Source organism: Phoca vitulina, unplaced genomic scaffold (assembly GCF_004348235.1).
Source record: "Phoca vitulina isolate PV1807 unplaced genomic scaffold, GSC_HSeal_1.0 scaffold54, whole genome shotgun sequence".
NCBI lineage: Eukaryota > Metazoa > Chordata > Mammalia > Carnivora > Phocidae > Phoca > Phoca vitulina.
In genome coordinates this window covers 4,532,147-4,556,577 of record NW_022589757.1, presented here as the reverse complement: position 1 = coordinate 4,556,577, position 24,431 = coordinate 4,532,147, and the positions used below count along the sequence as shown (strand labels likewise).

The following is a 24,431-nucleotide window of genomic DNA, read 5'->3' as shown; positions in this document are numbered from 1 at the left end:
CTTTCTCACCAAAAGCAGTCCAGAAGATCTGGAGATCTTCTACAAGATCTTCTACAAAGAGCACTATGAGGTCCATGAGTGTAAATTAAAAATGACAAGAGTGGCTCAATAATTATTCTCTGTCCCCCATTATTATCACCACCTTCCAAACTCTATGAAAGGTCTATGCCCTCAAACTCTGTATCCTCTTGCTTCTCCCACCGTGTCTTGCTCTAAGACCTTTACTATGATGGCTTCAGGAGAGATGCCCCTGGCAGGTGAGGATGAGTTCCACACTTTGATCAGAAATTAGATCCATCAGATGCCAGCATCTTGGGTCATGTAACTGACATGGTTCATTTCGAAAGATCGAACACAGTCATAACCAACATTCATACTCTTGATACGATTTTCACTTAGAAACAGTGGCTGAAGGTCCAGCCACTTTTGTCCTTATCTTTAGGGCCAAGTGTTGTATTTTGAGACATCCCTGTCCCCAGGGGTTCATGGCCACAGGGGGCAGAAGATAGGGCCATGGTCCCTGGGCAGCACCCATGGCCCCCAGAACAAATAATTTTGCCTACATTCTATTAGATAAATCTGGATGGGGAAAAGAAGAGAAAGAACAAATTTTAATTTTAATTTTTAAAAGTGTTTCTGAAGGTTTTAGGGATTATTTGCAGGAGGGGAAAAAGTGATCATTGACCAGACAGCCAGGAGAAATTCCCTTAGTGATGAGATGCATATATGTGTACACACACACACACACACATATACACACTTCACAGTTTTGTGGAAACCAGCTGGCTTTGCTTCTCCCACCACCCCCTGCCCTTTATCCCCACAGCCACATGGTCTCCAAAGAACCAAGGAACCTCCCCAAGCTCAGGGTCCAGTTTGTCCAGGGACAGGCTCAGATTACAGATTCTAGAGAAAGGTGTTGTCAAGGAATGAAGGTGCTTCTGTAACCAGGAACGATCAGCTCAGATGCTTGTTTCCTTCCAGAGGCTTTGTCTTCTGACTTCCCTCAGGTGTCCCCTCCCAAGAGAAGCTGGTTCCAAGTCCCTTCCTGACTCTCACTGTGCGCTTCTCTTACTCCACACCCAGGGAGGAAGTGGGGGAAAGCCCAAGCGAGACATTTGTGAACCACTGTTCTTTGACCCTAGGCCCCCAGGATCTTTAAGACAGGGATATGTTTTATTCTTTCCATCCTAAGCAACCAGCACAGGGCCAAACAGATAGAAGGTACCCAAGAAATAATGACTGTGTAAACAAAGTGAATGAATGAAATAAAAATCACAACGGCACACTTCTGAGCATGTAGGGTGACATGAAGGTGTTTCGAGACTCAGGTGTGGCCTTCCCAAGAATTAGTTTACTTCCGTATTTTGGTGATTGTGAATCTTGCGGCTTCTCCTTGTTCACTCTCTGCTTGAGCCAGAGGCAAATCCACGTGCCGTGTTTACCGACTATATCAAACTCTGCAAAAAAAACTGTGCATTCATCCTGCCCTTTTATTTTCCATTCATCCCTAGTTCCTCATTAATTTCATTTTTCAGAAGCAGCATAGGAAACTGGTTGAGGTCACGGACTTTGGGACCAGATTGCTTGGATTCTTCCACTTAGTGGTTGTATGCCCTTGGGCAAGTTATTTAGTTTTTGAGCTTCAGATTCCTTGTCGGTCAGATGGAGATGATAATCATGAAATAATAATAACAACTGCCTCATAGAGTTGTGACTGATGCTTATGTTAAATGAGATACTATATGTAAAGTTCTTAAAACAGTATCTGAACAGACAGCACAGGATGAGTGTCTGCTGTTGTATATGCACCTCTGGGAGCTGCCTCAAATATTTTGGGGAAACAAGGTAAAGATATGAATAGATAAAAAAAACATACGGGACACCAGGGGGGCTCAGTCGGTTAAGCATCTGACTCTTGATTTCAGCTCAGGTCATGATCTCAGGGTTGTGAGATCAAGCCCCTTGTCGGGCTCTGCACTGGGCCTGGAGTCTGCTTGAGATTCCCTCTCTCTCTCTTTCTCTCTCTCTGCCCCTCCCCCACCCTCTCTCTCTCCCTTTCTAAAAAATAAAAGAGTAAAATGAAAACAGACCACAAAAACTATATGTGTAAGAGAGAAGCAGAGTGATAGAGAGACAGAGGTAGAGAAGGAGAGGAAGACATGAGAAAGAGAGAAGGTAAATGTGAGATGAAAATTGTCTAGGATAAAAATCTTTTTAAAGATTTTATTTATTTATTTGACACAGAGAGAGAGAGAGCACAAGCAGGGGGAGCAGCAGGCAGAGAGAGAAGCAGGCTCCCAGGGAGCCCGATGCAGGGCTCGATCCCAGGACCCTGAGATCATGACTTGAGCCGAAGGCAGATGCTTAACTGACTAAGCTCCCAGGCGTCCCTAGGATAAAATTTTTGAGAAATTTTTCTAGCCATCTCTGACCTCAAAACACTAAAGCAGCATTCCTTAAACTTCAGCCTGCATCGAAATCACCCAGAGGGCTTGTGAAAACACATGTTGCAGGACCCCATTTCCAAAAGGTTTTGGTTGAATGCTTGAATTGGTCTGGGGTAGCGCCAAGAATGTGCATTCCTAACAAGCTCCTAGGGGACACTGATGCTGCTGATCCAGGGGTCAGACTCCGAGATATCAAACTATCACCCATACTAAGTCCTGTTTTGTTTTGTTTTTTTAAGATTTTATCTATTTATGTATTTAGAGAGAGAGAGTGGGGAGAGGGGAGAGAACATCCCAAGCAGACTCAGCACTGAGCATGGAGCCTGACACAGGGCTTGATCCCAGGACCCTGAGACAATGACCCAAGCAGAAATCAAGAGTCGGATGCTCAACCAACTGAGCCACCCAGGCGCCCCCCAAAGTCCTGCTTAATACATGTCCATCCTTCAAATGCACCTCCTTTAGTTCATTTTCTTTTCTTTTTTTTTTTTTTGGTTTAAGATTTATTTATTTATTTGAGAGAGAGAAAGAGAGAGAGTGCACAAGCAGCGGGGAGGTAAAGAGGAAGAGGAAGAGAGAGAATCTCAAGCAGACTCCCCACTGAGAACAGAGCCCAACAAGGGGCTCAATCCCAGGACCCTGAGATCATGACCAGAGCTGCAATCAAGAGTCAGGAGCTCAACTGACCAAGCCACCCTGGCGCCCCTCCCTTAGTTCCTTTTCAAACAATAAAGGGATCATGATAAATACATCCAATGTGGAGGCTTAGAAATAAATAATTTTAAATAATTTTTTAAAATTTTGAATGAGTTTTCTCCTGCCCTTTACTTTCTATTTATTTTACTAATATTCATTGCTTGTATAATCAGAAACTGTTTGCTGTTAACTATTTTGAAAAAAAAACACACATAATACAAAAAAGGAAATAAATCACTCCCAGTCCCACTCAGACAAAACTACCATTAGCATTTTGTTCTCATTCTTTCCTATATACTATGTCTACTGATCTAACAACCTAAAGATATTGGTATCATGCTATATACAGTTTTGCATTCTGCTTTTTGCACTTGATTATGCTTTAAGGTCATTAAATATTCTTCTAAAGCATAGTCTTAAATTGTTGCATCACATTCCATTGCATGGATATGTCACTGTCTCCTTTATTCCAAGAACTTTTTTTTTAAAAAAGCCACTCATTTAACAACACAAAAAATAATTAAATATTTTTGTCATTTTACCCTATTTCCATATAAATTATAAATAGAAACAAACAAAAAGCTTTTAGAGGGGTTTAAAGCAATGCAATCATGACACATTAATCGAGTCCAGAGAGACTCTAACCCAGGTGATATAATTAAATATTATTTCAAAAAGAATCCTGAAGAGAATAGGATAAATATATCATGTCAGGTACATTTGTGGGTACTCAATGAATAAATCCTAATGAAGTTAATACTAAATGCTGCATCTACAACAATATTGATCTGTTTCCCTTTATTCTGAATTTTATGATCAAACAGTCAATAAGAGCTCCCATTAATTTGCATGCTACTGGAAGTACTTTGATATAATAACCCTCACAAATTTCTATTAACTTCTATTCATTTAATTCTATATTATCTTATTCTATTAATACGAACAACTGACCTAGTTATTTTCATTTTAATTCATCAAAGAAGAGAAATTCAGACTCTGATATTCATTTTTAAATGTCTCCTTGAAAGAATGTACTAGAACAATATAAGGTCAGACCACTCCTTTTTTTACACCTCATCAAAAATGAACAATTCTGTTCAAATGACAGCCTCACAAATGAGACCAATCTCCAGGTTACCAAGACATTTATTCATTTTCAAATCCTTAACAGATCTTTTCAGATCATTTAGGAATCAACTTGAAACACACTCTTCTGTTTTTATTGAATAGAATCAAAGTATGCAAAGTTTTAAGGAGAACCCATTAACGTGATTACAACCTCAACTCCACTAATGGGCTCAACCAATTAAAAGAAAACAAAATTTGAAATGCTATTATCCAGCATCAGTCCGTACTTTTCACTGGAGTTTGTACTGAAACAGTTTTGAAAAGAATTGCTTGCTTGGTCAAGAAATAAATCTAATTACTCTAATGCCAAAAATATTTAAATATCATATCCTTATCAAATACATTTCACCTTAATACAGAAAAAGAGATGTATGACCTCTAAATGGTTAGAGTATTAAATTGGAAACTTGGAAGTACTATCAATTCCAACTTGGGCTTTTATAGCATTTGATAAACTCTTAAAAGGAATTTATACCCACGTGCCTAGGGGTAAAATATACATTTGCAAAAATTAACCATAAATTAAAATTGTTCATATTATTTTTTCATTTATTTACCATGACAATTTTTTTAAATAAAATCATGGTGAAGTCTTAAACATAACCATTTTTATGTGTGCAGATTTTAACACCTACAGAGCTGGAAGTTCTAGTACAATCATTCTCCATGCGAAAGATGTCAAAATTAGAACTCAAAGACATTGGGTTACTGTCCAGTGTGACCCAACCAGTTGGAGACAGCCCAGAGATTTAATTTAGGTCTCTGAATCTGAAATCTCTAGATCTGTTCTATAGATCCAAAAATTTTCCTCTTCTGGTTTTCTTTTCTTGACTTCATTTTCTACTTAATTTTTGCTATGATTATTTTATTAGTTTTATTATTAGTTTTTAGTTAACCAATTCCTATGTGGCCCATTAATGTAGAAATGAATGTTGAACATTTGGCTCTAAGCTGTGGAGACAGGGCATTCTTGGACCTTTAGAACTTTCCTATGATTCTAAATGTGTTCCTAGCTTGAGTTCCTAGACATGTTCCCAGAAAAAAATAGGTCACCCAGAAGATTCATAGGAATCTTAGCTGATGGCTTATCAATCTCCTGAATAATGACCATATTCTGGAACCATCATAGAAAATCTAGACTATAAGTTACTTAAGGGCTTTGGTTTCAAAATCCTTTTACAAGAATTATCACTTCACTTTCCACATACATTTTGATGTTCCCTGGGGTTCTATTTAATAATTTTTCTCTTCTTGTTCTGTACCCTCTCCTCCCTGCGGGACTCTAATTTACTCCCAAGTCTTCACCGGCTATATATACTGATAACTCAAGAGTATATCACCAGCTTAGAGTACTTGCTGAGTACCAGATCCACACTGAATGAGTTTCTCTGGAAGAGTCTACCAATCTAAGTCTACCAGTCTAAGTTGAGAAGACAAAGTAGGGATTTTAGAAAGGCCAGGTCAATTAGAGTTGACAGGACAGAGGAGTAGAGAGAGGAGACCGTTATAGGGAGAGAGTTGTGGAGATCTTCAGAGAGTCTCCTGAGTCCTCAGTTAAGTACTGATAAGTATGTGTATATAAGGAAATTACCTGAGGCCTGGAAAAAGAACCACCTGAAAGGAGCAGGTGAAACAATCTCTAACCAAACACACAGGACCAAAAAGAGTTGGTGTTCCCACTATCCAGAGTGGTAAAATCTCAATACATGGGGCATCAAGTAATTAGAAGGATACTGTATCTAGAAAATGGAAATGGGAAAAATTAGCCCTAGATTCAAGGCTGCTCTCCCACCTAAGAAAGCATAAAAGCAAGCCTTAAAAACCCAAACTGTTCACAAATAACTATATCTAAGAGTAAACCTCAAGAATATTTTTTAAATATATGATATCTACCACACAGCAAAATCGAAATCACAATGTCCAGCATTCAGTAAAAAATTTCCAGACATGCAAGGAAACAGAAAACTATAACCCCAATTGAGGTGAAAACTCAGTCAACTGAAATCAACTCAGAAAGGAGTTGAGGGGTGATTGAATTAGTAGACACAGATATTAAAACAAATACTACTATATTTCATATGTTCAAGAAAATAAGTATGTTAAAGAGACATAAAGAAGATATAACAAAGGGTGCACATCAAAATTCTGGGGATGGGAAATACACTGGATAGGATTAAGAGCATATTAAATACAACATAAAAACAGTTTAATGAACTCTATAAAAACACAGAGAAAAATATAGAAAAACTTGAATAATATATCAGTGAGCTATGAGGCAACTCAAGCAGCCTAATATACATGTTCTTGGAGTCTCCAAAGGAGACAATGTACAAAAAAAATTTGAAAAATGCAAAGGCCAAAAATTATTCAAATCTGTTGAAGATATAATAGAGTTGCTTCTCAATGATAAAGGGATAAATTCATCAAAAAGACATAACAATAATAAACTTTCATGCACCTAATAAGAGAGCTTCAAAATGCATAAAACAAAAGCTAACAGAACTGTAAAGAGAAATGAACAAATCTTCAATTACTCCATGATGTCAAGACCCTTCTCTCATTAATTGATAGAATAAATAGGGAAGAATTTTAAACAGAATGAAAATAAAAATACAATATATGAAAATACATGAGATGCAGCAAAAGAAATGCTTTAGGGAAATATAGACCATTAAATACATATTTGAAAATAAATAAGGTCTTAAATGATCTAAACTTCTACCTTAAGAATGTAGAAAGAGAAAAGAGCAAGTTAAACTCAAAATAGGCAGAGGAATGAATAAAGAGCAGAACTCAATAAAAGAGAAAACAGAAAACAATACAAAAAAAAATCAATGAAATCAAAGTCTGGTTCTTTGAAAAGATCAATAAATTGATAAACTTTTAACCATACATATATAAAAAAAAAAAAGGAAAGACACAAATTGCAAATATCTCTATGAGACATAGGACATGACCACAGATGATACCAAAAATAAAAGGATAAGGGAATAATATGAATAAATTCATGCCAAGAAATTCAGTGTAAATAAAATGGACACTTTTTTATAAGATAAAAATTACTAAAGTTCACTCAAGAAGAAGGATAACCTGAATATATCCTTATATCAATTAAAGAAAATAAATTTTTAGTTAAAAACCTTCCCACAGAGAACACTCAAGGCTTAGATGGCATCATTGATAAATTATGCCAAACATCTGAGAAATAGTAATAACAATAACACAAAAAACCAAAGAGGGAAAAACCTCCCAATTCATTCTATGAGGTCAACATTACCCTGATACAAAAACCAGACAGAGACTTAAAAAAATATTTTGTCCTGCTGTTGAATAATGCACTACCTAGAAACCAAGACACTATATTCATTTAGCAGGTATTTAATACCTACTCTGTGCAAAAAAAAAGAGTGCAGGGAACTTCAGTGGCCATAACCTCAACAAAGAACAAAATTTATCCATTTTCTTCCTCAAATTACTTATAAAAACTGCAAAAGATCTCTATCACCTCAACTTGTCTTTAATTGAAAGATGAATCATCAGCTCCACAGTCTGCTTAGTTTTTTCATGCCTACTAGAGTTCTCCCAATGGCACTTGAAGATGTTCCTATTTGAGGAAATTCTTGCTATTTTTACCAGATCAATAATGGTAAATTATTTCTTTAGCAACCTAGGTTGTTCTTTTCCTTTTAAAGATATGTGAATTTATTGTTTGACCATGCCTTTGTTAGTTTTCTACCTTTTGGTCTCTTTCACTAAACTCAGCTCCTTGAATTCTAGGATCTTGTCTAGATCCATAATGCCTGGCACCTTTAAAAAAAAAATACAGAGGTGCCTGGGTGGCTCAGGCCCTTGAGCATCTGACTCTTTGGTTTCAGCTCAGGTTATGATTTCAGCGTCCTGGGATCAAGCCCTGCAATGGGCTCTGAGCTCAGCGGGGAATCTGCTTGAGGATTCTCTCTCTCCCTCTCCCTCTGCCCCTCCCTCTTCTCGCGTGGGCATGAGTGTGCTCTCTCCCTTTCTCTCAAATAAATAAATCTTTAAAATCAATCAATCAATCAATCAATCAATCTTAAAAAAAAAAACAACATAATGCCTGGCAAACATGTTCAATAAATATGTGCTTAATGAGTGATGAATAAGTGAATAAAGGCAAAAAACGGCAAGGGCTATAAAATCAAAATCATGATTTTTGTGTTTTACAGCCTTTATTATTTATTTCCTACTTATAAGCATTTCCATTGATTCCCATCATAGAAGAACATTTATTTGTGAGTAAAAAACATGCAAAAAAAATAAGTACTATATTAAGTACTATAAGACAAAATTAGCCTAACGAAGAGGATAACATTCGGAACAGAGAACATCTTTTCCAAAATGGCAGGACAGAGAATAAAAACTCAAGTTTGAATCAACTGAACACAGGAAACTGCTTCCAATCTTACATAAATTCTTAGAGATGATAAACAGATCTCTTATAATAATAATAATAATAATTCTATAACAGTGCTTGACAAATAAACTGGAGCACCAATGGACAAGAAATTGTAAAGATTTACTGTAAATTAGATAAACCAAGGAGATCAAAATCCAAGACACACATAGGAAAACACAAACTGCTATAAAGGAGAGCTCCAAGTATACAGGTAACACAGAAAGAACTAGAAGAAACTTTGGAATGACTGACAGTGATTAGTTGTGTTATGTTTCAGAGCAGGCTGGCCAGTCAACCCTTCCCACTACTGCTTTCTTCTTCCCTCTTGTGCTGAGCACCACATAACAGAAATGTCACATACAAGATAAGCCATGAATAGGGCAATTTCCTCAGAGAGCTAAGGATCCCCAGGAAGAAACTACCAGTACATGCAGGCCATGCAGCTGGGCAGCATATGAACCCCTCCTATAAAACCTGGAGATAAACCACTGTGTTCAACCATCACCCATAGACATGCAAATAGGAACTGCCAGATATAGAAGTGGACAGGAAATTAAATGTCTTCAAGAGTTTGAGGAAAAACAAAACCATGAAAGAGGTACTTAACTCAACCAAGACAACAAATTCTGGAGAAAATAAAGCAACCAAATGACACAGCAGAACCTTTAAAAGTAAGAATAACCCAAGTTTTCAAGAAGATGAGGGGACAAGTTGCACCCATGAAACATCAGGGGAGATTTCTATGAAAGATGAGAAAAAAGAGATCTTGAAAATGATAACCTCAGTAGATGGGCTGAATATCAAAAGAGACACAGGTGAAGAGCAAATTCACACACTTAATTAAGTCAAAGGACTCTCCCACAATGCAACGCAAAAGAACAAAATCCTAACACCTATTGGAGAAAACTCAGAAACAGAGAACCAATCTATACAACCAGTATCTATCAGATCCCTGTTCCTAAATGAAAGAAAAGTGAGAACACAGGACTCTAAATAATCAAAGAAATAGAGAAAGAAAAAACTTTAATAGTTAAAAATACATATTATCCAAATAAGTACATTTGTTTTGTACCTATGTTTGGCAACGATTCAAAAGATTGATAACTCTACTTGGCAAGGACTGAAGAAATGAGTGTTTGAGCAAAATCTGGCAGAGCTTGCCTGGATGGCAATTTGGCAGTTTTTATCATGATCTTTATCAGAATTTTAAATGTGCATATCCTTTGGCTCCTCAATTTCACTTCCAATACTCAATTTTATGGAAATGTTTACTTATGTGCACAAAGATGTAAGACTGCAATGTCATTGTGGGAAAAAAATCTAGGAGAAATTATCTAACTATCCATAAACAGAGGAATTGAGAGAGTCAAAAAGAGTCATTCTGCAGAATATTGTAGCCACTATAGGTTTGGAAATGAGGGGAAAGACTCAAGGAACTCACCCAAAACTCTTGGCAGTTGTGGTCTGTCAGGAGGGGAGAGGTTTTGTGAGGTTGGATGCATTGCAGTGTTTAAGGTGTTCGTGGTTTACTCTACATTTTTCTGTATTATTTAGATATTCCATATGATCCCTCATCCAAATCATCTCTTACAGCAATGAGGAAGAAAGCTGTCCTTGTCCATTCTTGGACTATGTCCACTCAAAGCAAGTTATTTATCCTTAGCTTTCCTAAGACACAACTGAGCATCATCAGCCACTGCCCTCGGGTAGTCTATATTTACTTGAAGTCCTCCGTATTATTAAGCAAAGGATAGATATAAACCCAAGTTTCACAAATTGCAGACGATAACTGGACAATTCTGGAGAATATTTGAACATAGAGAATACCCAGAAACCCTCTAGTTCAACCTCTCATTGTATCATTTTCCAGGTAAGAAAATGCTGGGAGTAAGATGAGATGACCCAGTGTGCCCTCTTTTCTCTGCCAGCATATGGCTGATTGAATGACAAACCAGTAAACAAAAAGAACAATAGAATTTGCAAAAGACAAATGACAAAAATAAGGCTTTCTTGGACTGATTTGAGGGCAGGCATACCTCGCACACCAGACTGGGGGGGAGGGGTAGGAGGCCCTCAAGAAGTCAGTGAACCTCTTCTGTCCCTTTCCTCCTGCCTGCAGTTACTGGTGGCATTAGACAAGAGAAGCAAAATATGTTTAATTTGGTTTAAAAATAGGTAGGGAACATCTAACATGTGTTATATGCTATCCTAACACTGGTGATTCAGAAACTAGGTTCTTAAGGAGGTCTTTGCCCTTAAGGACCTCACATTTGAGGGCTGTGGGTGTGTGTTGCAGAGGATGGACAGTAAAGGACAACACAGTGTGATGCATGATGTTCCGATGGTACAGACAGCGAGGAGGGGCTGGGATGGTGACCACTCCATTAGAGCAGGACAGCTCCATTGGAGCAGGCTGATCCTGGTGTCACCATGTCCCCTGACATGCAGCACAACTAATTCCTTAGAATAGGGAAGCAGGAATTTCCTCTGTACTCGCCATAAAGCAAAGTGAGTTGTTCTGAATAGTAGTGAGTGAACAAGAACACACTGTCAGAGTCAATATGGAGTAGCCAACATGTACCAGCAGAAACGCTGTATTTTCACTCTCTCTGTTTGCCTCCATTACAGATAAAGGTGAACGAAAAATGACAACCAATTGTCAGTTGGTCTTTGATAAGCTGAGGGCTATTTTGGTGATTTGTATTCTACACTCTGCTTTTAATAAGCTGAAAAAAGTTTCAATTTTTCAATCTATCAAAATAAATCCAAACCCTCCCAATTTACTGTGGTAGGAGATTTATTCTGAAGATCACTGGTTAAGATTGTTTTATCTTTCTTGTGTAAATTATTTGTTTCCTGATCACTGTAAAGGATGATACTTCATCCAGTTAGGGGAAAAAACATGGTGGACAAAACTCAACAATCTATATTTTTTTAAATTTATTTTTAAAGATTTTATTTATTTGAGAGGGAGAGAGCAAGTGAGAGCACAACAGCAAGGGGAGGGAGAAGCAGACTTCCCACTGAGCAGGGAGCCCAATGCGGGCTCGATCCCAGGATGCAGGGATCATGACTTGAGCCGAAGGCAGACGCTTAATGACTGAGCCATCCAGGCGCTCCCAACAATCTAAGCAAAGAAAAGTCAGGATTGACTTTGGGTATAAGAGTGACAAAATTTATCTTTGGTATTGCCAGTGTTTCATTTCCCTCTTATTTGAAAAAGGAACACACACACACACATACCCCATGCATTCACACAAATGCACTTGCACACACATGCATACACATGCATGTGCTCACACATGCACATGCGGACACACACATTTATAAAAGGTGTGGTTAGGGAAGCTTACACTGGGAGCGGGAGGGAACTTATAGCCATCTAACCCAACCAGCCACTCAGTCCAAGGATCTCACCTCAGCACCTCTGACCTACAACAACATCCTCTTCTGCTTGGTCACTTTGAGCTAGCAAAAGCTCACTACTTAATGAGTCAGCACTAATTTGTTCAAAGTCCTTACTTACATGGGAAGACATATGAAGAACAGAAGCCTATCTTGAACCACCATGACTGAACACCCACCCAGATGGCCCCTGTCCTTCTGACCTGGGTCCTAATTCCTTTGTGGCTCTTCTTCCTGCCCCTCCCCCCAATCCCTCATCTCCATCCTTCTTTGTCTCTCTCTTTTTTGGACCTCCTTTGGTCCCTTACCCCTTCACTGCCTTCCAAGCCTGTCACTGTTCCTGCTCTGCTGCAAATCTGCCAGCACTCTTTGAGTCCCAATGTCCTCCGGGTCTTCTGCTCCCACTCCCAACTACTTCCAAGCTTGTGTGGGCTCTTCCCACAGAAAATCTACCTGTCCTGACTGCAAAGGGTCCACAAAAACACACATGATAATGCCCTAAGGTAACAGATAAAGAAATGCAATTTTATAATACAGACAAGTGAGGTCACTAGTAGTAGAAGGGGGAGGGGTGGGAGTTCAACATTTTAGCGGACCTTTTAACAGAATTCAAATCTTATCTCATTAACAGCATTTAGGAAAAATGCTGCCTACTGCTTTAAATGTCCCAACATTCTCCTTCTCCTCACCATTAATTTATCAACCCCCTTCTTCAAAGATTCAGGTAGAAGCTCATCCCAAGCCACGCACAGGGCACAGCTATCTCTGCACAGGGTAGGACGCTGTAAGAACACTGTTTTGTGGGGTGGACAGAGTATGAGAACATCTGCACAAAGCACCATGCTGAGCCACACAGCAGTCACTCCCTGCACGGGAGAGTACTCAGGCTGAGAGGGAGCCGAGAGGTCTTCACTCGGCTCATTAATAGCAACTGCTCTTCAGTCCTTCTTGCTCCCCACCACAACATACTTATCACTCCCTCAAAAGCAAGACACACCATCTTCCAGATGCCTAAACCACAAGATAAATTATTAAAAGATCATGGAACCAGGAAGAGAAGAGTAAGCATGCTTTTCATGTTTCTTCTTTCTTTCCTTAGAACAATACGCCTTCAATTTCTCCACTCATCAGAGAGGCTGGCCTGGGTTCCACTTCCTCACCAAGGTTCCAAAGACTGGGCAGCAGTAACCAACATCTGTTTGCATATGGCCTTACAATTCAAAGGCACTTTGCATACACATCAGTCATTCTGTTCTCTCTCTCTCTCTTTTTTACTGATGCTCTCTTTTGAAGTCAATGTTCAGAGCTGCCTGATCATCCAATCTCTCCTACTGAGCACATCCAGGCCTTTCCCTGAGTCTGCAGGCAATGGAAATCTTGGGCTGTTTCTGAGCAGAGAGAATGGAATTACTTTGGCACACATATCTCAAGATGCCACTGTGTGGTCGACTGCGTTGTCTGCCTAAGTGTAAAGGACCCCCAATCTTCTGTGATGTGGGTCCCAGATTGAGGAGCTGCAGTATCATTTTCTAGATGGTCTAAGTAGCCTACCTTGTACTGCAAGACATCAATCAGGGACTTCATCAGTGCTTGCTTCGCAGAGGAGAGTCTAATTCTTTAACAGTAAACACAGCTTCTTCCCACAAAAGCATCTCAGAATGGCTGCCCTGCCTTTCAGGCTGAGCAATGGAATCTCATACTCTAGATTAGGGTTATGATCCCAGTCCAAGGGCACCTCACATAGGAGGCCTGATATCTTAAAATACAAATAATTATAAGAGAATATTATGAAAAATTATATGCCAACAAACTGGACAACCTGGAACAAATGGATAAATTCCTAGAAATATACAAACTGCCAAAACTGAAGCAGGAAGAAAGAGAAAATTTGAACAGACCCGTAACCAGTAAAGAAATTCAATCAGTAATCAAAAATCTCCCAAAAAACAAAAGTCCAGGGCCAGATGGCCTCCCAGGGGAATTCTACCAAACATTTAAAGAAAAGTTAATACCTATTCTTCTCAAACTGTTCCAAAAAATAGAAATGGAAGGAAAACTTCCAAACCCATTTTATGAGGCCAGCATTACCTTGATTCCAAAACCAGACAAAGACTCCACTAAAAAGGAGACTTATAGGCCAATATCCCTGATGAACATGGATGCAAAAATTCTCAACAAGATACTAGCAAATAGAATCCAATGATATATTAAAAGAATTATTCACCATGATCAAGTGGGATTTATTCTGGGCTGCAGGGGTGGCTCAATATTTGCAAATCAGTCAACATGAAACACCACATTAATTTAAAAAAGGATAAGAACCATATGGTCCTCTTAATAGATGCAGAAAAAGCATCTGACAGAGTACAGCTTCCATTCTTGATAAAAACCCTCAAAAAAGAGGTATAGATGGAACATATTTCAACATCATAAAGGCCATATATGAAAGACCCACTGCTAATATCATCCTCAATGGGGAAAAACTGAGAGCTTTTCCTCTAGTCAGTAACAAGACAGGGATGTCCACATTCACCATTACTATTTAACGTAGTACTGGAAGTCTTAGCCTCAGCAATCAGACAACAAAAAGAAATAAAAGGCACCCAAATCAGCAAGGAAGGATCCAAACTTTCACTATTTGCAGACAACATGATACTCTATGTAGAAAACTTGAAAGACTCCACCAAAAAACTGCTAGAACTAATACATGAATTCAGCGAAGTCACAGGATATAAAATCAATGTGCAGAAATCTGTTGCATTTCTGTACACCAAAAATGAAGCAGCAGAAAAAGAAATCAAGGAATCAATTCCATTTACAATTACAACAAGACTATTTAAGATACCTAGAAATAAACCTAGCCAAAGAGTTGAAAGATCTGTACTCTGAAAACTACAGAACACCTATGAGAGAAATTAAAGAGGACACAAAGAAATGGGAAAACATTCCATGTTCATGGATTGGAAGAACCAATATTGTGAAAATGTCTAAACTTCCCAAAGCAATCCACACATTTCATGCAATCCCTATCAAAATAACAACAGAATTTTTCTTTTTTCTTTTTTTAAGTGGTTCTTTTTTTTTTTTTAAGTATTTATTTATTTATTTATTTATTTGGTTGGGGGGAAGAGCACAAGCAGGGGGAGCTGCAGAGGGAGAGGGAGAAGCAGGCTCCCCACTGAGCAGGGAGACTGATGCAAGGTTCGATGTCAGGACCCTGAGATAATGACCTGAGCTGAAGGCAGATGTTTAACTGACTGAGCCGACAGGTCCCCCCCAATAGCCTTTTTCACAGAGCTAGAACAAACAATCCCAAAATTTGTATGGAACCACAAGAGACCCCAAATAGCCAGAGCAATTCTGAAAAAGAACAGAAAAGCTGGAGACATCACGATTCCAGACTTCAAACTATATTACAAAGCTGTAGTCATCACGACAGTATGGTACTGGCATAAAAACAGACACATAGATCAATGGAACAGAATATAAAACCAGAAGTGGACTCACAACTATATGCTCAACTAATCTTCAACAAAGCAGAAAAGAATATCAATGGAAAAAGACTCTCTTCAACAAATGGTGTTGGGAAAACTGGTCAGCAACATGCAGAAGACTGAAACTGGACCACTTTCTTACACCATCCACAAAAATGAATTCAAAATGGATGAAAGACCTGAATTTGAGACAGGAAACCATCAAAATCCTAGAGGAGAACACAGGTGGCAACCTCTTTGACCTCGGTCTCAGCAACTTCTTACTAGACACATCACCGGAGGCAAGGGAAACAAAAGCAAAAATGAACTACTGGGACTTCATCAAGATAAAAAGCTTCTGCACAGCAAGGGAAACAATCAACAAAACTAAAAGGCAGCCTACAGAATGGGAGAAGATATCTCCAAATGACATATCCAATAAAGGATTAGTATCCAAAATCTATAAAGAATTTATCAAACTCAGCACCCAAAAATAAATAATCCAGTTGAAATGGGTAGAAGACATGAACAGACATTTTTCCAAAGAAGACATACAGGTGTCTAAAAGATATATGAAGAGATGTCCAACATCACTCATCATCAGGGAAATACAAATCAAAACCACAATGAAATACAACCTCACACCAGTCAGAATGGCTAAAATTAACAACACAGGAAACAGATGTTGGTGAGGATGGGGAGAAAAGGGAACCCTCTTACCCTGTTGGTGGGAATGCAAACTGGTGTAGCCACTCTGGCAAACAGTATGGAGGTTCCTCAAAAAGTTAAAAATAGAACTACCCTATGACCCAGCAATTGCACTACTAGGTATTTACCCAAAGGATACAAAATACAAATTTGAAAGAATACATGCACTCAGATGTTTATAGCAGAATTATCAACAGCCAAATTGTGGAAAGAGCCCAAACATCTATCAACTGATTAATGGATAAAGAAGATGTGGTATGTATATACAATGGAATATTACTCAGCCATCAAAAAGAATGAAATCTTACCATTTGCAACAATGTGTATGGAGCTACAGTGTATTATGCTAAGCGAAATAAGTCAGTCAAAGACAAATACCATATGATTTCTCTCTTTATGTGGAATTTAAGAAACAAAACAGATGAACATAGAGGAAGGGAAAAAAAAAGAGAGGGAAGCAAACCATAAGAGACTTTTAACTATAGGGGAGGTGGGCAGGGTATGGGTAAATGGGTAATGGCAGTAAGGAGGGCACTTGTGATGAGCACTGGGTGTTATATGTAAGTGATGAGCCACTAACTTCTACTCTTGAAACCAATATTACACTATATGTTAACTAATTAGAATTTAAATAAAAATTTGAAAAGAAACAAAATTTTTAAATTACAAAAAAGGCTCTTGTCTCTACCAAAAAAAAAAAAAAAAAAGGAGGCATGATATCTTGGGAGCAGGGGAGAGACTTGGTAAATAAACAACTAGATGAATAACTCAACAACAAACAAAAGGAACAATCAAAAAATGACTTGAATAGATACTTCTCCAAAGATAACATACAAATGGTATTCAACATCACTAGGGAAATGCAAGTCAAAACCACAATGAGATACGACCTCACATTCTTTAGGATGGTTAGTATGAAAAAGTGGAAAAAAAAAAACCCAAACAAACAAGTTGTTGGTGAGGATGTGGAGAAATTGGAACCCTTGCACATTACTGGTGGTGATGCAAAATGGTGTAGCCACTGTGAAAAATGGCATGACAGTGCCTCAAAAAATTAAATATAGAATCACCATATGATCCAGCAATTCTCCTTCTAGCCATATATCTAAAAGAATGGAAAGCTGGGATTCCAGCAGAGATTTATACACCCACGTTCTTCGCAGCATCGTTCACTACAGCCAAGAAGTGGAAATAATCCAAATCAATGGATGAATGGATAACCAAAATGTTTATTTGGATATATCCAATGGCTTGGATATATCCATCCAATGGAATATTAGTCAGTCTGAAAAAGGATAGGAATTCTAACATATGCTATAACATGAATGACCCCAAAGGCATTATGCTGAGTGAAATAAGCCAGTCACGAAAGACAAATACTGGATGATTCCATTTACATGAGGTACCTAGGGTAGCCAAATTCACAGACAGAAAGTAGAACCAGGTTGCCAGGGACAGTGGGAGGGAAATGGGGAGCTACTGTTTAATGGGTACAGAGTCCAGTCTTGCAAGATGACAAGGGTCTTATGGATGGATGGTGCTCATGATTGCACAGCAATGTGAGTGAACTTAATACCACTGAATTGTATGTTTAAAAATGGTGAAAATGGTAAATGTGATGTCTATTTTACCACAGTAAAAATTATTTAAAAAGACAAACCCAACAACTAACAACCACTGAGTTTGGGCTTTATCAGGTTTTCCTCCCTACTAGGTCTCTCCTAAATGGTCTGAAGCCCTTCCCTCGGCCCCTGGCTCCCTCTCATCTCACTCTTAGGTCTTCCACATCTCAGAAACTTTCTTCCACAATCCAAGAAGTCAATGCTTGCTGATTTAGATGGCATTCCCTGCTTCTCAGCCTAGGAGATAACTAGCTACATGATTTTAGTCCAGGAGAGGAAGATCTGAGAAGAAAAGTCTCCCAGGCCAGCCAGGAGCACCAAGCACTTCTGTTTTGCCACTTTGTATATAGTTTTCTGATGTCACCCACCTGCACAGGCTCCAGCTCCTAGATGAAATCTGCGTTCTTGCCCATTACCTGCCCAGCCACTCTCCCAATGCCCCCATTCCAGAATAAACTGAGTGCCCTCCTCTTCCTTCTCGGCCTATTCCCCTCTGCGTGTACCCGGCCTCAGCCCCCTCTCAAATCAATCTCAGCTCATTCCCCTCATGTCAAGGGATTGTACAAACAAAGCCGTGTGGGGGGGCTTGCACAGGGAGGGAGATGGGAGCCTGGGCAGCCACTGCTAAGATATCAGGTGCTGATGAAGAGGGATGAAATGTATTCCAAGACACATAACGACATACACTTAACAGCTGAGTTAGAGCAAAGCTCCTATTACTTGTTTTTGTTTCCTACCTTTATAAAAGCGATTTTTTTCAGTTTTATAATGTCTTAGATCAAATAGAAGCACATCTTACGTTCCACATGCTTTGTAGCTGCTATTTCTTTTCTGTCTGCTTTTTAACCATTACATTATTTTATATGGTAAGTTCACGGAAGGTGTATGTCCTCATCCGCTCCCTGCTGCCCTTCCCTTCCATGTATTTATGCAAAAGGCCATGCTCAAAGGCTGAGACCCCTTAATTCTGCTCTGTTTGTTGCCCCAAACACCTGCTTTTATTCTATCACCCAACTCAACCTTGTAGCAGATCCATCTTTTCATCAATTCTCAACAAAACACACAAATAAAACCACACAAATATATGAGTGGATGTTAATATGTCTACCCAACATACTTTATTTGCTACCTGTGGCTTTCAGGGGACCCTTTAGAACATTGAGGCTTGTTGAAATCCATAGTAAACCAACTGGATTGACATTTCTAGGCAAAAAAGGAATCAAAGCTAATATTTACTGATGTTCCTCGCTATTCCAAATATGGTGCAGAGTGAAATCATCATATGCATTTTAAGATAATACATGAGTCTACTAAGAAATTTCTCGCTCCCAGTGGGTATGCTCTCAAGCCCTGGGGAATGTGCTCTTTTCTGCCTCTGGAGTTTTCCAGGGGAAAGCCTTCATCTTCTCAGGACCTGGCAAGGCCACTGTCATTGTCACAGGTTAGGAGATGAACAAGAGAGGAGTAGTTTGCCTGGAGACCAGCATCTGGCAAGGGGCAGAAGTTGAATGCAAACGAACACAGCAAGCTTACCAATCCACAAGCAAGCAGCAATATCCTCAGATAATACTTCGAGGTCTCTAAGGAATCTCCTCCATCCCAAATTCCCTTCCTGGAAGTTTCTCTCTCCCTCTCTGCTTTGCCCTACCACCTGGAGCCCCACACCAGCCTGTGCATTTCTTCATCCACGTTATTAGCTGCTTATTAAAGCCCTCCTATCTTTTGAACAATTTTGATCTTTAGTGCTTCATTTTCAAACTTTATCACCCCTGCATTCAAAGACCCTTGGGGACCATCCCCTGGGAAATATTTTAAATCAACCCATTTCTGTCCTTCTGCTATCTGATATTTCATGACATTTTTCAATCAAAGTTCTTAATAAAAATCTACTTGCCATCATGACATGCAGCCAAGAGCCTGTGTTCCTGCTGCTTTGGGGAAGGAGGTGCATTCTATACCTCCATGGCTTTGCTTTATTTCCAACACAAATTACACTCTGTGACCTTGTGATGAGTCAAGTGTTTGTTTGTGTGCAAATGCCTTCTTTCTGTATTGAACTCCAGGTACATGGGGACTGGAGAATGAGCCTTCCCCTAGAGGGGACAGTACAACCAGTCCTACCTCCTGCCAAAGCTCACTGCTATATACGAATCTGCACAAAAAGAGGGGGGAAGAAAAGAACTAAAAAGAATAAGAGAGAAAGTTTTTGTCTGCTGCCAAATGTGTCAAACAACAAGACCAGATGTCCTTGGGGATTCTGAGGATGGGATGAAAAGGACTTTTTTTTTTCCTCTGCTGTGTGACTGTTTTAAAATGTACCTGGGATTTGTTTTTGTCAGGTGTAGTGAAGTGACAGATAAGGAGACAAGTGCCTTGAAAGAAGAGCTTATTGCTTATGATTTTCAAGAGGAGGGGACATGCTACAGCATGCAGGGTCACGTGGGGAGGCACCAGGGTCATTCGGGGCACAGAAGGAGTAAGGGCAGAACATGGGCCAGAGCCTCTTCTGTGGCTTCATGGGAAGGAATGCGCCAGGCAGGGTAGGCAAATCTAAGCAAGTACTGGACAGTTAGGATTGGATAGCTTGAATCATTTCGGTGGGCTCTGGGTTAGAGGGATTGGTCACTAGTTGTCTGTACCTGGCCCTGGGGTGATTTAGGGCAGGAGAAAGACTGGCTTGGTTTGTGAGGATTAAACCCAGGAGGTACTTGAGGGTTTGGGGTTTTGGATCAGCTGGTTCACATATGAAAGTCATGCCTACAGACAAGGTGTTTGCTATCTCTAGAAATGAACTAGCCTTAGGAGAGGCAGTCTCTCCGGGATTAGCAAGGCCCCTAATATGTGAAAGCATCATAAAATACAAAAACTTTTTTAAAAAAATTAATGCTACAATGGAGTAGCCTATCTACCAAGTTCAATCCAGAAATAGTAAAAACCAAGTGGCCTGTGCACCCACAGCACACACCCACACCCACCAAGGGATACTATATATATATATATATATATATATATATATATATTTTTTTTTTTTTTTTTTAAGTGAGCTCCACAACCAGCATGGAATCCAGTGCAGGGCTTGAACTCATGACCCTGAGATCAAGACCTGAGCCAAGATTAAGAGTCGGATGCTTAACCTACTGAGCCACCCAGGCACCCCAGGATACTATATCTTAATAAGCCATAAAAGCTGTATCTTGTTAACATGGAGAACCACATTGGGCATTGGAATCCAACTGACACAGAATGATATCATTCTCTATGCCATATTTATGATGACATGGCCAAGGCCAGAGGTGTGAATTATGTATTATCTTGTTTAACAACAAAACAATCTGTATTGTTTTATATGCTATTCTTAACATTGAGTGATGTATTCATTAATAAAAAATTAGGATTTTCCATAATGCTATTATATTGAAAAATAACTATTTAAATGAAGGAAAGGGGGTGCCTGGGTGGCTCAGTTGGTTAAGCGACTGCCTTCGGCTCAGGTCATGATCCTGGAGTCCCGGGATCGAGTCCCGCATCGGGCTCCCTGCTCGGCAGGGATTCTGCTTCTCCCTCTGACCCTCCTCCCTCTCATGCTCTCTGTCTCTCATTCTCTCTCTCTCAAATAAATAAATAAAATCTTTAAAAAAAAATAAAAAAAAAATAAATAAATGAAGGAAAGGCTCTCCTTTGAACTGATATTAAAACTAGTCTACTTTTGGACAGTGGAGACTGGGCTCTGTCTGTGGCTGGTAGAAGATTCAGAAATGGTCACTCATAGGAGGGAGCCTCTCCTCCAAAGCCCAGGTCCAGTGAAGGGTTCTAGCAGTGGACACCAAGACTTCTAAGGACATGATCTATCACTTCATAATAAGCGCTGAAGTCCTTAGATAGGAACTTGTAGCAGAAAGGAATAATAAAATAATGAGTGAAATATGTTTCGGTCTACGTCAGTTCCCCAAGCTAAAATGAATCAAGTCATGCATCGTGGAACATCTGACACAGAAACACGTTGGCATGAAGGTTTTGCGCTAGCTTGACTGCCTGATGAGCAAAATGCAGGGCTGAACAAAATTCACTCATGAAACAAATATTTACTGAGAGCCTAACTCAACAATATCCTATCCATAGAAGACTGAGTATCAAATAAGACGGATGTGGTTTCTCCTCCTGGAGCTTCTATTCTAACAGAAGAGGCAAATGCTAAATGGGGGAGAAATAAGCTAAGTCGTGTGCGATGCTGAAAATGAACAGGCTGACATGGTGGTGACCGGGGGTTGGCACTTCCAATGAGGGAAGATGAGGCAGGCGCCCCTGAAGAAGTGACATTTTATCTAAGAATTGAAGGAACCGACCTAGAGAAGTCAGGAGGAGGAGTCCAGGGAATGGGGACAGCAGGTGCTGCATGCTACTTTCTGTCGCTTCAGATGGAAATACAATTGGCAAGAACACAGGAGACAAGACTAGAAGGAAGCAGGGGCAAACCATAAGTGCCTCATAAACCAAGGCTGATGACACGCATTTTGTTCTCAGTGGAACAGAAAAACATGGAAGGATTTAAGGCAAGAAGCTGGCCTGTTATCACTGGACTCGTTGACTTGAGAATAGGTTGCAGACATGATGTCCTTTTGCCCTTGAATGGTTAAAAAAAAAAAAAAAACAACACTCTCCTATATAATCATAGTTCATGACCACAGCACAACTGTCAAACCCAGAAAATTAACACTGATATGGTATTGCCAAACAATCCACAGAACCTTTTTAAATTTTGCCAATTTATCGCAAGTGGATTCAATCTAGGACCATGCGCCATCCCTAGATGTCATATGTCCCCAGTCTCCTTTGACCTAGAACAGTTCCTCAGCCTTTCCTTGACTTTTATACCTTGTTATTTTTTTTTAAAGATTTTATTTATTTATTTGAGAGAGAGAGCAAGAAAGAGAGTGAGAACACGAGCAGGGAGAGCGGCAGAGGGAGAGGGAGAAGCAGGCTCCCCACTGAGCGAGAAGCCCAATGCGGGACTCGATCCCAGGACCCTGGGATCATGACCTGAGCTGAAGTCAGATGCTTAACCGACTGAGCCACCCAGGCACCCCATAACCTTGTTATTTTTGCAGATTATGGGCCAGCTATTTAGTAAAACGTCCCTCAATATGGGTCTGTCTCATGTTTCCTAATGAGTAGATCCAAATTATGCATCTGGGGCAGAAATATCATATCAGAATGTCAGAAGGGATGCTGAGTTCTCATTGTATTGTATCAAGAGGTGCCTAATTTTGAGTTGCCCCATTACTGAGGTGCTTACTTTGGTCACTTGATCATGGTGGTGCCCACCAGGTGTCTCCACTATAAAGTCACAGCTTCCTGTTGTAACTAACAAGCCTCTAGTAGGGATATACTTTGAGACTCTGCAAGTATCCTGCTCTTCAGCAAACTTTCACCTGCTAGTTTTAGCAGCCATCAATAACTCTAGCCTGAAGCAACTATTACTATGATGGCTGCCAAATGGTGGTTTTCTTCTACATTTATTAGTTGGCACTGTACTGAAAGGAAGAACTTTCTCTTCTGTATTCATTCATTCATTTATTGATTTACCTATATTAGTACAGACTCACAGATTCCTACTTTTTTCAATGTGTTATAACTGTTTCTTCTATTCTGTATTTTGATGCTTTAATTCTACCAGCTATGGCTACTGGGAGCACCTCCAAGCCAGCTTCTTCATTCCCCGGCATGTCCCCATTTATATGTGAGAGCTTCCCTAATCCATTACACAACGAAATACTCCAGGCACATCTTGTATTTTCTCTGCCTCCCTAGAATCAGGCTTTCCCGAAAGGATTCCTATTTTCTTTTAGTAGAGAATACTATTCAGAAACCAATATCTAAGTGCTAAGCATGCTCACTGTTACTAAAGTATTACTTCTCCCAGACCCTCTCTATGACAAAGCTAGGAAACAACACCACACACACACTCTATCTTCACATAGATCTCTCTCTATAAAAAAATCTGACTTCACTCCAACATCTCAAATGTCAATCCACATCCCAGATTTATTCTCACTTCTCCCTTTTCTACTTGTAACCCCCTTCACTGACAGTGAGAAGCCTGGCTCCCAGGATCTTCAATACATTTACAATATTTGTTCAATTCCCCGTGGGTAACCAATAGCCCAACCCTACTGGACCACCGCCCCCTGACCGCTTCCTCACTTAGCATCAGACCTACTGTGTTCTCCTAAAAGCATTTAGGGCAGGCAAAAATGGAGGATGCTTTTACTCTTCAAAACTATGTCTACGGCTGCTGTTGGAAAAAAGATGTTAAGAGGGAACGAGTACAATCAGAGAGAACAGCCCGGAAGCCACCTATTCACCAATGTAGTCAAGAGACAAATGACTTAAGAAGATAAAAATGAGTGGAAGAATCCACAGCACGTTTGGGAATCAGAGCTGGGAAAGTGGCTGACAGGTTGGCTGCCCTGGGTGGGGTGGGAGGAAGCTGGGTGGTGCCCAGGGCTTGATTTGAGCA

At 39.7% G+C, this 24,431-nt stretch overlaps 1 protein-coding gene across 2 annotated transcripts in view; it reads right to left on the bottom strand.

The window, feature by feature from the left end:
* The window catches only part of PLD5 (phospholipase D family member 5), a 416,609-nt gene that overhangs the window by 272,394 nt on the left and 119,784 nt on the right, over window positions 1–24,431 (bottom strand). The gene's annotated exons all lie outside the window — the stretch shown is intronic.